Source organism: Octopus bimaculoides, chromosome Z, assembly GCF_046866305.1.
Source record: "Octopus bimaculoides isolate indiv1 chromosome Z, ASM4686630v1, whole genome shotgun sequence".
NCBI classification, from domain to species: domain Eukaryota; kingdom Metazoa; phylum Mollusca; class Cephalopoda; order Octopoda; family Octopodidae; genus Octopus; species Octopus bimaculoides.
Window position 1 is genome coordinate 24781260 of NC_142944.1, and position 13743 is coordinate 24795002.

The following is a 13743-nucleotide window of genomic DNA, read 5'->3' on the forward strand; positions in this document are numbered from 1 at the left end:
AAAAATTATGAACAAAGAAAACACAATCGAAACAAAACATGCAGACACGCAGATACGTATACATACGTGCACACATGCATATAAAAATATAGGTATTCCTGTGTGCATGTGTACGAATACAAAATACAAACATCTACAGAGATGCATACAGGCAACACTTAGAGTGATAAGCGAATATACATACATACATACATACACGCATACATAATGTATACACATAATGTACATACATAAACACATACATACATACATACATACATACATGCATGCATACATACATATGCACGCACACATATATACGTATATACATAACATATATATATATATATATATATATATATATATATATATGCTTTATATCTAGGTTCATGCAAAAATGAACTCTAATATTTACCACACATACACTTGAATACACACTGAAATACACCCACACATTTACAGAATATATAAATGAAACAAATTTCATTAGAAAAAGTTACTGAATTTTTTTCTTTCCAAATGAAGACAAAACAAAAGAAAATAAGTTGAGCATTATCGTGAGAAGAAATAAGATTCTCTAACTTTGCAGCAGATCACAGATTTGAAGAGATGTTTACCGTTGTTGAAACCAGTATTTCTGGTATTAATCTAAGCGGCTACAAAAATATGTATTCGATCTTGACCGACTTGATTTGAACTCAAAATATACTATGTAAATTTCTAGCTTTAGCATAAGATCTGAAATTGTGTGTGAGGGCAGTTAATTAAATCGATCAGAGGCACAGGCGTGGCTATGTGGTAAGAAATTTGTTTCCGAAGCGGACGGTTTGGGGTTTAGTCTCAGTGCGTGGCACCTTGGGCAAGTGTTTTCTGCTCTGGTCTCGGGTCGACAAAAGCCGTGAGAATGGATTTAGTAGACAAAAGCTGAAGAGGCCCAGTGTATATGTGTGTATGTGTGTGTGTGTGCGCGCGCGTACGTGTGTGTGCGTGTGTTTGTGTTTGTTCCCCGCCTAGTTTGACATCTGGTATTGAATCTCCGTAACCTAGCGGTGCGGCTAAGTGGCCGATAAAATAAGTAACCTGCTTTAAAACAAAGTACAGAGGTCGATACGTTGGCTAAATTTCTTCAAGACGGTGACCTAACACGTCTGCAGCCAAATGGTTGAAACGAGTAAAAGAATAAAAGAGTACAACAATAGTACTGGACGGAAGATAAAAGTCAAGTGATCTCTACTGAATTTGGAATCACAACGCGAAAGTTCGGAAAAATTACCACAAGTTGTTTTGACTACCGTTTTTATGCACCTACAAACAACATAAGTACCTGTTCTCATTTAAAGAATACCCTAAGATCTGAAACATATACTGAATAATGTAGTCTTAGATCATTAAAAAATGGATGGTCTTTGATAGAATGCCTTTGATAATAAATCTACACGAACTAGCAAATGTATTAGAAAACCAATAGAAGCAAAAAAAATGCCTAGCATTTCGACATAATTGACCATAATATCGTCGTTGTCATAGTCGTCGTCGTCATCCTTTGCATCTTCCTTCTCCTACTACTACTACTATAGTGAGCGAGAGCGAGGTAACTGTGCCGTACGAACTTTTGTCACTTAAATCCAATGACTCACTAATGCCTTTCTGACAAGATGAGGCAAATCAGGGCAATAACCAATAGGTTCTTGCTATGAAGACATGTGGTTGGGCAGGTTATAATAATACACCTTGTATCTCCAAGCAATCTTCAAACTCTGAACACATGGCACGAGCAAAAATGAGAAGGTTGATGCGCTATTAATCTCTGACAAGTTGGAGTACTTTTTCTGGTTAACCGCACGTGGAGAAATAATAGGAAAATGAAAAAAAAGCCAGAATGCTGAACTGGAAGCATAATTTAATAAAGATTTTTTCTAACCGGTTTTCATTGCGAAAAAGCAAATTATCAAGAAGAAGGAGAATGAAAATTTTTTTTTACAAAGAAGTACAAAATGAAGAAAATAATATATAAAACAATAATATATAAAAAAATAAATATACCCATACATTATATTGTCTTTGAGCTTTTGTAGTTCAATAGTAGTTCATGTATAAATTGGTAGGAAAAATAAGGATGCATGAGAGTTGAGAGTTTTGTTAGGTTTAAAACCTAACAAAACTCTCAACTCTCATGCATTTCTTATGCAGAGCCAGAAATCCAGGATTTGGAATTATCCAGTAATTTTTGGTAGTTTATTTTATCTCTTTGTCTTCGCTCTTGGTGCTATATGAACATTTATTGTGGTTTAGAGTCAAGATTTGACTGCTATTTTTCAGCGTGGCGGTGTCTCTTAGATACCCTCTTTACTCTTTACTTTTTTACCCTTTTACTTGTTTCAGTCAGTTTGACTGCGGCCATGCTGGAGCACCGCCTTTAGTCGAGCAAATCGACCCCAGGACTTATTCTTTGTAAGCCTAATACTTATTCTATCGTTCTCTTTTGCCGAACCGCTAAGTTACAGGGACGTAAACACACCACCATCGGTTGTCAAGCGATGCTGGGGGGACAAACACAGACACACATACACACACACATATATATGTATATACATATATACGACGGACTTCTTTCAGTTTCCGTCTACCAAATCCACTCACAAGGCTTTGGTCGACCCGAGGCTATAGTAGAAGACACTTGCCCAAGGTGCCACGCAGTGGGACTGAACCCGGAACCATGTGGTTGGTAAGCAAGCTACTTACCACACAGCCACTCCTGCGGCCATGCTGGAGCACCGCCTTTAGTCGAACAAGTCAACCCCAGGACTTATTCTTTGGAAGCCTAGTACTCATTCTATCGTTCTCTTTTGCCGAACCGCTAAGTTACTGGGACATAAACAAACCAACATCAGTTATCAAGTGATGGTGGGGGACAAGCACAGACACACGAACTCACAGAAGCACACGCGCGCGCACACACGCATATATGTATATATATGACAGGCTTCAAGGCTTTGGTCGGCCCGAGGCTATAGTAGAACTTGTTGGGAAGCAAGCTACTTACCACACAACCATTCCTGCGCTTGTTTATCTATCTATCTATCTATCTATCTATCTATCTATCTATCTATCTATCTATCTATCTATCTATCTATCTCTCTCTCTCTATATATATATATATATGTATGTATACATACATACTCTGTACATTAAATTATATATATAAATGTATTGGTAATATATATGCACACACATGCTACGCGCAAAGACTTACGCAACACACATAGACAATGAAAACTTTCGCCCACATACATACGCACACTATACACATTCATACTCTTTGGTCACTGCGATGCACACACACATACACACACACACACACACACACACACACATGCACATGTTCACACGCCACGTGAAAAAGCACACATCAACTGCTACACACAACACACACACGTTACACACGCACACACACGCACGTCATACTCACTTGCCCCCATTCATATATACACACTTACACACTCATACACACCACCCTCACATACACACACGCTTGCGCACCTCATCTTGTTGGGATCACCATTATTATCTCCCTTTTATTCTACCTCTCTTTGTTATTATCTCCCTTTCATACTACCTCTTTTTGTCTAATCATTCGCCATGTTGGGCCGCTGAACCCTAGACGTTTTTTTTTCCTTCTCTATTTCTTTCTATTTCCATCTGTCGAAGAGCGTATGCTCGAAACGTAAAAGACTTTTCCATTTTCCCGGGCGTCAAACTAATACACTTGCTTGCTGTTCCTATACCTGTCTTCGTCTTTTGTTTTTCTATAAATTTCAACTATATATCATGCTGACGTGGTTACCACAGTTTGATCCTGACTGAACTTCCTATTCTCTTGGACTTGCATATCTTAACTACTTCCAGGCCTTTCAACACCTTTCCTCATCCATACTCCAGCACTACACTAAGATTACCACTGGATGTTCATAATCTTTTGGGTTGTACCTTTACGGATCTCACTGTCTATTTTCATTGATGTAAATTGCTCTAATTTATCACTACTTTTGAACTTTTTGAATTTTCGTACGTTAATAGTTTGCCAGTCTCTCCCTTTTTACTTTTCTTGCTTTTTCTTTTTCTCTTTTTCCTTTTGTCCCTTTCTTCTCCTTTTTTCCTTTCTTCTCCTTTTTTCTCGTTTCTCCTAATTATAAATCCTTCCAGTCCACCTTCACCAACAACTAAAAACACACCTGTCCACGCTCCTTTTCACTGCTTTCAACCCTCTATTAATCTTTCCCTACGAGTTTTCAAAAAAAAAAACATGTTTCTGTAGCCATGCTTCCTTTCTCAGTCATTGCCTACACCATCACCTCATTCCCAAAGGTTTTCGCCTCCATTTCCACCCTATTTCCATTCTGCCTCTGCCATCATACCCATACTCCGCACCACTTCCTACTGCCTTATGCGTGCCACCATTCGTTCTAATCTCTTCAAATACGCACCCTCGATCGCCTTCTCCCTCTCGCTTATCCCACCTGTTTTTCCTGCTGCTCACTATCCATTGCACATTCTACTTTACGCTTTATCCTCCATCTAAACCACATTTTCCACGACCTACTGGATCGCACTAAACAACATAAACTCTTTCATTTTGTTCCACCCGGTGCTACTACACCCCTCCCACCCTGATCCACTTCCCTTCATGCTTACTCACACCCTTCCATTACTCCAACCCTCCTACCCACCACTTCCACCTCTTCCACCTCAGCAGGTTTAAAATATTTTATCCTTGGAAGGATAAAATATTTTAAACCTGCTGACAGTGAAACTGACGTTCGCTTTGCATAAGTCGGAGAGGAGGAGTGGAAGGAGAAACTCCTCCAAGAACGCATAAGAGACAATTATATAAAAGACGTTACCCAAGAGGTGATAGCAGGCAAACTAATCTTCAGCCCGGCAGTCACACCAACCCAGAGCCCGGTGGCAACGCCGGTGAAAAGCCCAGCAGCTACGGGGAATGGGGTCGAGATGGAAACAGGCTTGTTTCCCGAACGACCTCAGGACACATAGAATAAACGTGGTTATTACAACCGAAACGTGGTTATTACAACCGAGTCCAAGATGAGCGGACTTCAAGCGTTCTCACCTCTTCTGAATGGTTACGAGAAATTTATTTCTCCTAGCGGGAGAAGAGGTGCGGGCGTGGCAGTCCTTACCAGGAAAAGCTTGGACTTACAGGTAAGTACTTTTTTTCTTGACGCAGAAGGTAGGCTGGTTGTCCTGGGTGTAACCCACGTGAGTAAGCAGTTCTTCAGGTTGGTAGCTGTCTACGCTTCTAATGAGCGTGGGCAGTCGGTTTTCTTTCGAGACCTGGAGCACTTTCTAATGACGTCAAAAACGGTAGTTCTGGTAGGGGACTTTAACACTATCCTCGATGCGCGGGTCGATAGTGTTGGCTCAACCGATAGGAAAGGGAATCCTAGCCTCAGAAGTATACTAGAAAACTTTAATCTTGTAGACCGTTACCGATTGGATGAGCCGCGCCTTCCACATTGGACGTGGAGTAACAATGACGGCTCACGTAGATCATACTTAGGGTATTCGTTAGGGAAAGAGATAAGAATATCTTTTTGTATTGTGCCTTACACGGATCACAAGTATGTGACGTGTGAGGTACAAATGCCATAGACAGGGACCCGGGAACTGGAAGATGAACAAGTCTATTTTAATTTGTGAAACCTTTCGTACCCGGATTAAGGTGTTAGTACAGAGGGCATTATGTGGCACCATCATTAATAACACTGGTCAACAGGCAATTTTCATCAGGGATATTATATGGTGTCTTATATGTAGTTTTGTCTGCAGATTTCAAAAATGTAATCGGTTTCCTTCTATCAGGCACAGTTTTTCTGATGAGATAAGAGAGGTATATAACACCCATATGCAATAACGCTACACGTAAATGTCTTATACAGGTAAATTCTGATTTCTGTTTTATAACAATTTTTATTCATTTTGTAATTTTATGTTTTCATAATCTTTTCTTTTCATAAATTTTACTTTCTACTCAGGATGTGAAGGCATTGCAAGAACAATCCTGATATATTTTGTCAGGTCTGTGGTTCATTTACCACCAAAGCTCAGAAACGTGCCATCACAAGTGAAATCAAGAAGATCTACCAGTTATACTTTGGCTGCTCTCTTAGGGATTAAAATAAGAGTTGGGCCCCGTACATCATCTGCTCAGCTTGTTCATATGGACTAAGGGATTGGCTAAATAAGAGGAAGAGAGCAATGCCATTTGCAATAGCTATGATATGGAGAGAGCCAAAGGATCATTTCATGGACTATTATCTCTGCAACGTTAATGTATGTGAGTTTACTGTAAAGACCAAGCATAAGATTGTGTATCCCAACTTGGAATCAGCAAGAAGACCAGTACCACACAACGACGATGATCTTCCTATTCCAATACTACCAGAAAATGGCCTTCAGATGTCTGACGAAGATGTATTTCCTGAAGAAAATACTACTGCTGTGGAAGACACCAAAGTGGATGAAAATTTCACGATTGAAAATGAAGACGTACCACAGCAATGTCTGATGAGCAAGGGGAATGCTTTCATCAAGACATTGCATCGATGGATCAACGATATCAAGGATATTGGATTGCAGGAATGTTAGCTGTTGGATGAACTTGAGACAAGACACCATAGAAAGTCCAAATCCCAAAGATTTCAAGTTGTTATGTACTGTAACTTATTTGTACACAATAATTTTAATTTTATGCAATAAAAAGCCATGAAATTATCGAATCTTGTATTCAATATACTTTATATAGACATGCTTTACGTATCCTATAAGTTAAAACAGCAGGTATCATTAACATGGAAATGTGACCTGATAGAGGAAATCGGATTTCGGATTCGTAATTAGCATCAAAAATTAACCCAGAAAAGTCAATTAGCAACTCTGATGATTAAAACAAATTTTATTTTGTTGACCAGTGTAATAGATGGTGGCACGGCCTCAAAAGAGCCATCCCTTTGAAGTCCATTAGATTTAGCAAGCAGCTAAGTTTAGATAGCACTAGAATAGAGGGCGATTTAGTAAAGAACTTAGACGAGGCGATGGAATCTGGCTCTGCATCTAGAGTGCAAACGGCGAGAACGATCTTGTATGTCACCTCAACGCCAAGCACGAAGGTTGCAGAGTTAGAGCTAAGCTACATGCAGGGAAACGAGAAGGTGTTAACGTTGCCGGATGCGCACGTCGTGTGGACAGTTAGAGAGGTAAAAAGGCCTCTATAAAGTTGTTAACGGACGAACAGGGGCGCAAGATCTATGGACAGGAGGAGATGCAGAAAGTCTTTCATCAACATTTCGCCCTGACGTTCGGGTAGGGCGGTTTGCTTGAGCGTGGGAAGGCCTTAAAGGACGTCCTAGCTGGTGGGCCGCGACACTCGGCACGTGAGGCTGGATGCTGTGAAGGACCGATCACTCCCGCGGAGGTAAGAGAGTTGTTGGTCGAGTGCGCTAGGGAAAAGTCGCCGGGGCTGGATGGTCTGTCCTATGAGTTTTATCGTTCTATGCCGGACTTGTTCGGAGATATACTGGCTAGCGTCTATGGAAATTAGCCGGTAAAGGAGGGGCATTGGTCCATTTAGACCAAAGTAAAGCGTTTGATAGGGTAGACCATCGGTACCTGGAGGTGGTCCTCGAAGCGGCTGGGATGGGCCCTGGCTTTCGCGGGTGGACCTCCACTATGTACAGCGGCATCAAGTCCACAGTTCAGATAAACGGTTACCTGACGGAGCCGTTTTCGATCGAGCGCTTAGTTCGTCAAGAGTGTCCCTTGTCTCCGCTTTTGTACGTGTTGGCTCAAGAGCCATTGGTGTGCAAGTTGGAAAAGTTGGGAGGCAACCCTAATGAAATCGGATGCAGTAAGTCTGTTTCGGTTTATGCGTATGGCGTCACCTTCATCGTTTCCAACGAAGCACAGCTACCTCGTGTAGATGCTCTCAGAGGATACGAAGCGGTGACAGGAGCAAAAGTTAACAAGGACAGGTCCATCGGCTTGCGCCTCGGCACCTGGAGGAATAAGTCGATATATCGTCCAGTGTCGTAGGGCACTGGACAAATGGTCCTGTTATGTTGCTTGGAGTTTGGTTTGGCTCGGACTCTCAGATGGAGAAGAATTGGAGCGAGGTGGCGGACAAGGTAGAGCCCATAGCACGGAAGTGGTCCTTGAAACGAAGGGCGGAGGTGGTAAGGTGTTCATGGCATCTGTAATCATCTACCACCTGTTCAATGTGCCCTGTCCCGATTCGTGGCAAAGCAAGTTGGAACGACTCCTTTTCCGTTTTTTGTGGAAGGGAGCAAAGCCACTTTTAAGGCGCTCTTTGCTGCTAGGAACCGTTAAAGGGCAGGCTGGGAATGCCTTGGCTAATAATGCGCAGACATGCGTTGAGGCTGAGACATCTCTGGTGCCACCTGGAGGGTGATAAGGTGTGGAGTCCGCTGGCAGAAGAATTCTTCCCGCGACCGGCCTCAATGGAGAGATTTAAACCCGGTTTCATAAAAAAACGGAATCTGACTTTATGGCAGAAGGAGTGCTGACAGACACTCTGGCTGATCCACAAGACGGGCAAGGCCAGCAGCGGGAATACCACCTCGGTGTTCTATAGAGAGCTGGTAGAGGTAAAAATTGATGACGTCCTAGGAGGGGCTCTGGGGTTCGACGAGAACCAACTTGCCAACCTGTTTAAAAAAGCTTTCAGGCCGGGGTACTTGGACAACTACCAAAAATCCCTGACCTGGCAGTGTTACAGGAACACTTTACCTGTTCGTGATAAGTTATCTAGGCACGGAATGTCAGTGCCACCAACGTGTCCAAGAAGTGGGCTGGACGACGAAACCGTCCAGCACGTTTTTGTACAATGTCGCATCTGGGACAAGTACAGCTGTCGGCTGGATCTATAATAAAGACGATACCGCTAACTGGACTCTCAAAGGAAGGCGAGACTTGTTTTTACTGTACGGCGGCAGTACTGAAAGAGCGTGTTTGGAGAACTAGAATGAAAGGTTTCGTGACAGGGTCCTACGTCTCTGGCCCCGGCTTGTTAACTTACTTCAGATACCATCTGAAGAGCGAGATGGAGTTGGAGAGGAAGATCCTGCCACTGAGAGAGTATGAGAAACGTTGGAAGAAGGTGATGAGAAAGGTGGGTGTCAGTAACCCAACTTAATCATCGATGAAAGGAAAAAGTTAATTGCTGGGCCTTATAGTCTGCCGGGTAATGAAATTTGAACCTTCTTTTATTTCTTTTATTTTGTTTTTTAAAAAAAGAACATTTTAAAAGTAAAGTTAATCATATATATCATAATTAAATTTTTAAACGTAAATTCGAACTCATTGTAACATTTTTGTAATTGTTTTGTCCTGTAATGTCCCATCTGTGTACTGATTGTTATAATCATAATAAAGAATTCACTTCCACCACACACATCTTCAGTAACCTGTCTCCATCCTCCTTCAAACGAACTCATAACCTGCGTGACCTCATGTTTCACAGTTTCTTTTCTACCCCCGCCTCCCAGCCTGGCTTCTTCCCCTGCTCCCGCCAAGGCTGTCACACCTTCCCGTACCTCTCCAACATCAACATCCTCACGGGCATCATCACAGTCCCTATCACGTTACTGACTCCTTTACCCGTACCTCTAGTAATATTAATTAGTACATCTTCTGCTTTCTCTGTCCTTCCCTGTACATTGGTCAAACGAGACGCTGCTTGACTGATCGGTTCGCAGAGCACCTCCAAGACATCAGACTCGGCAATGACACCTCGGTCTCGCACCACTTCCGCTCTATCGGTCATTCACTACAGCATCTGTCTGTGTTTGGATTGTCTCTGCACAGGGGCCACTCGGACTCCCGCCTTCACCATGAACAAGAAATAATCTTCTCTCTTCGTTTTTTTTTGGGCCACGTGGGCTCAACTTACCTTCTCTGTTCCTTTGAAACCAACCCCATACAGATTCTCACTCACCTCCCACATCTAACTGCCTCTTTCCACTTACACACCTGCATACCGCCCACCCGGTATCTTCACCCACACACACTAGCACTCACCACTTCTCAGTAACCACACCACACACTGTCATCCACACACCCACACACAGTCTCCAATACCGTCACCACACATACCACTATATGAGCAGACATACACTATTTAACTCAGTACATACACACCACACGCCATCAGGCACACACTCTCATACCAACACAAGCACATAATACATGAACACAGACAATATATACATACAAACGCAACACACATAGACAAAGATAACTTTCGACCACATACATACACTATACACATGCACACTATTTGGTCACAGACACACACACACACACGCACACACACACACACGTACACACACACACACAAACATGAGTGTGAAAAAGTGCACGTCAATGCTACACACAACACACGTACACACACACGTTACACACGCGCCCACACACACACGCGTCAAAGTCACTCGTCCCCAGTCAAACATACGCAATTACACACACAATTCTCACATTCACACGCACACTTTCGCATCTCAGCATGTTGGGATCACCCTTTCATTCAACGTGTCTTTGTTATTACATCCCTTTCATTTAACCTCTCTTTGTTATTATCTCCCTTTCATTCTACCTCTTTTTTTCCCAATCATTCGCCATGTTGGACTGCCGAACCCTAGATGTTTTGTCTTTTTCTCTATTTATTGCTTATTCCTTTCTGTCAAAGAGCGTAGTTTCGAAATACACATCGATACATAGATACATAGATACATAGATACATATATATGTATATATATATATATATATATATATATATATATATATATATATATATATATATATATATATATATATATATATATATATATAAAATTTAAAGTAGACTATGTTAAAATAATTTTAAAATTTGTTTACGGGAAACATTTTGAATATGAAAATAAAGCCCATTGTGCCGGCCAGTCCAATGATGCTGACTGGTTAAGCAGTTCTTTGCGGTTGCATCGAGCTGTATTGATATAATCTTGGATAAATATATTAATAATTACAATAAACCTTGGATGGAATTTATACATATTTTAATGCATCGCTTGGATTTCTTTCAATTTTCAATCTCTTCAATCCCTACTCGAATTGCCTTGCAGTTCATTTTGGCAATAAATCCAGAAATAAAATATTATTAGCTTTTAAAGTTTGAAAATTTTCGGCAATTTTAGCCAATCGTAAGCCACAGACACACCCATGTCTCTTTCCATAGTAACAAGCCAAACATGAGAACTCTTTTGTCTGCGAGATAGCACGCGTTGACAAATATATTCTACGCGAAAGCATGTGCGTCGACGCTGTGTACTGCTGCTTGCGCTCATCTACTGCTTGTACCCTGGTCGAGAGATGTGATAAATATAAACCAAATAGACCTTAAATCACTCACCCCTCAACCAATTATTTTTTCTTTTTTTTTGTTTGGTTTTTGCATAATCGTATGAATTTCTGAGTGTAGAATATAAATTCGCAAACATTTTTGAAAAAAAAAAAAAAGTTATGAGGAATAAAATGGGTTATATGTCGTGCGTAAAGCAGAAGTTGATTTATTAAGAGATTCATATTAAAGCACGTCACGCACAAAAAACCAAAAAAGAAAAAAAAAAACAGCTTCTAAATCCTGTTTTCTTACTGGGTAAATTTTTTTCTGAAAAAAGTGAAATGTCTCCTGTGATCCAGCTTCGAAAACTACGTTAATGTACCATATTTTCGAAAATTGGTGGCTAAACTGAAAGGATCTCATCGCTCCGTGCGTTTCTACAAATCACATGTTTTCTTGAGATCACAGTCCGCATGCTTGGAATGATTACAGTGTAGTCCGTAGTATCCGTGGGCATTGGGTAGATCACCTTCATAAATTCATTTCTTCAGGTGATATAACATTAATGGTTGTTTACCTGAAGGTTGTTTATCCTTTTTGACCAGTGAGAAGTTTGATCGAGTTATGTGGCTATTTCTGTGCGTATTTGGTGGAGAGTGGAAGGTGATGGAAAGAGAGGAAGGAATGGTGATTATATGAGGATGGAAGTGTTGGTGGTGCTCTTGGACTTATTTTGCTATCCAGTCTGCAGATGGCAAGAATGAGTAGTACATCCCTTTGTTCGATCTCATTTAAGGTATGACTATCTTCAATGGAGTCTGAAGCAGACAGGTCAGCAGGTATAGCCACTACAGCCATCAGCTTTTGAGGTTCGTTATCTGAACTGACAAATGATATATTCTTATGGTGATATTTTAATTATTTCTGGTGGTACAGAGGTGTAGTGAATAACATCCTAAATAATGGCCTGTTTGTTTAATTATTTGTGTTCCTTCTTTGTTCTATAATATGCTGATGATGGGTGATGTTATTCCGTTTCAAAAAAATTCTTTCGAATTCCAGAAAACATGTTTTGCTTTCGGAGTGTCCATTAATCACGTTTCCCTAGATGTGGTGACTTCGAGAGTTTCTTCTAGAACCCGTAATGTTCCGTTGTATGGTGCAGCATTTCTTATAGTAGACTAGTGAGTTGTATGCTCCACTCGATTCTGTTTGAGACTCCAGACGAGGTTCGATAGTGATGTGAAACGCTTTTGTTTATATTGGAAAATGATGTAAGATGGTTACGCAGACGATTTTTCATGGTGTTTCCGGTGCTACCAGTGAACACGTATTTCTGCGTACCCACCTTCACCTCACATTTGTACACTACATTCTTTATCATGCAGTTGTTGCTAAACCTGCATTCTTCTTTAGGTCTGGAGTTACATGTGATATTATTTTTTCCGTTCTCCCAGCGGAGTTACTATTGGTGATCCCCCTTACTCTTCTTCCTGTAACCGGGTACTCATTTTCCATATGTATGGATTGAACTGTCAATCGTGTGGTGTTGTTTGGATCCATTTTTGCTATTGATGAGCTTTTATTACCCCTACTTGCAACCATTCCATCGTAGTATACTGTACTATGATCTACGGTTGCTCCGTATTTCCCCACCAGTTTTATTCTATTTAGTTTTGTGTTATTTAGTCTGTGTATTCTAGATTGTGAGAGTCGCGTATACTCTTTTACTCTTTTACCTGTTTCAATCATTTGACTGCGGCCACGCTGGAGCACCGCCTTTAGTCGAACAAATCGACCCCAGGACTTATTCTATGTAAGCCTAGTACTTATTCTATCGGTCATTTTTGCCGAACAGCTAATTTACGGGGACGTAAATACACTAGCACCGGTTGTCAAGCGATGGCGCGAAGGGGACTGGACACGGAACTCCGAGTTGCGTGTCAGTACAATATCATAGCTTATTCGAGACCAATTCCATGCAGTGTGTGTATGTATGTATGTATGTATGTATGTATGTATAAATGTATGTATGTATGTATGTATGTATGTATGTATGTATATATGTATGTATCTATGTATGTATGCATATATGTTCGTGCGTGTGCGTATGTGTGTGTGTGTTGTGTGTGTGTGTGTGTGTGTGTGTGTGTGTGTGTGTGTGTGTGTGTGTGTGTGTTTGTGTGTGTGTATAAACACATACTTATACGGCGTCCAGAACTTTTGTTGCTTGTGTTTATCATCCACTTCACTTTGTCGAAAGGAACATTACATTTTCGTAAAAATATAAGTCAATTGTGAAAAAACTGGGTGCCTCTGTATTAATTTTTATCTTATCTAAATAACCAGAT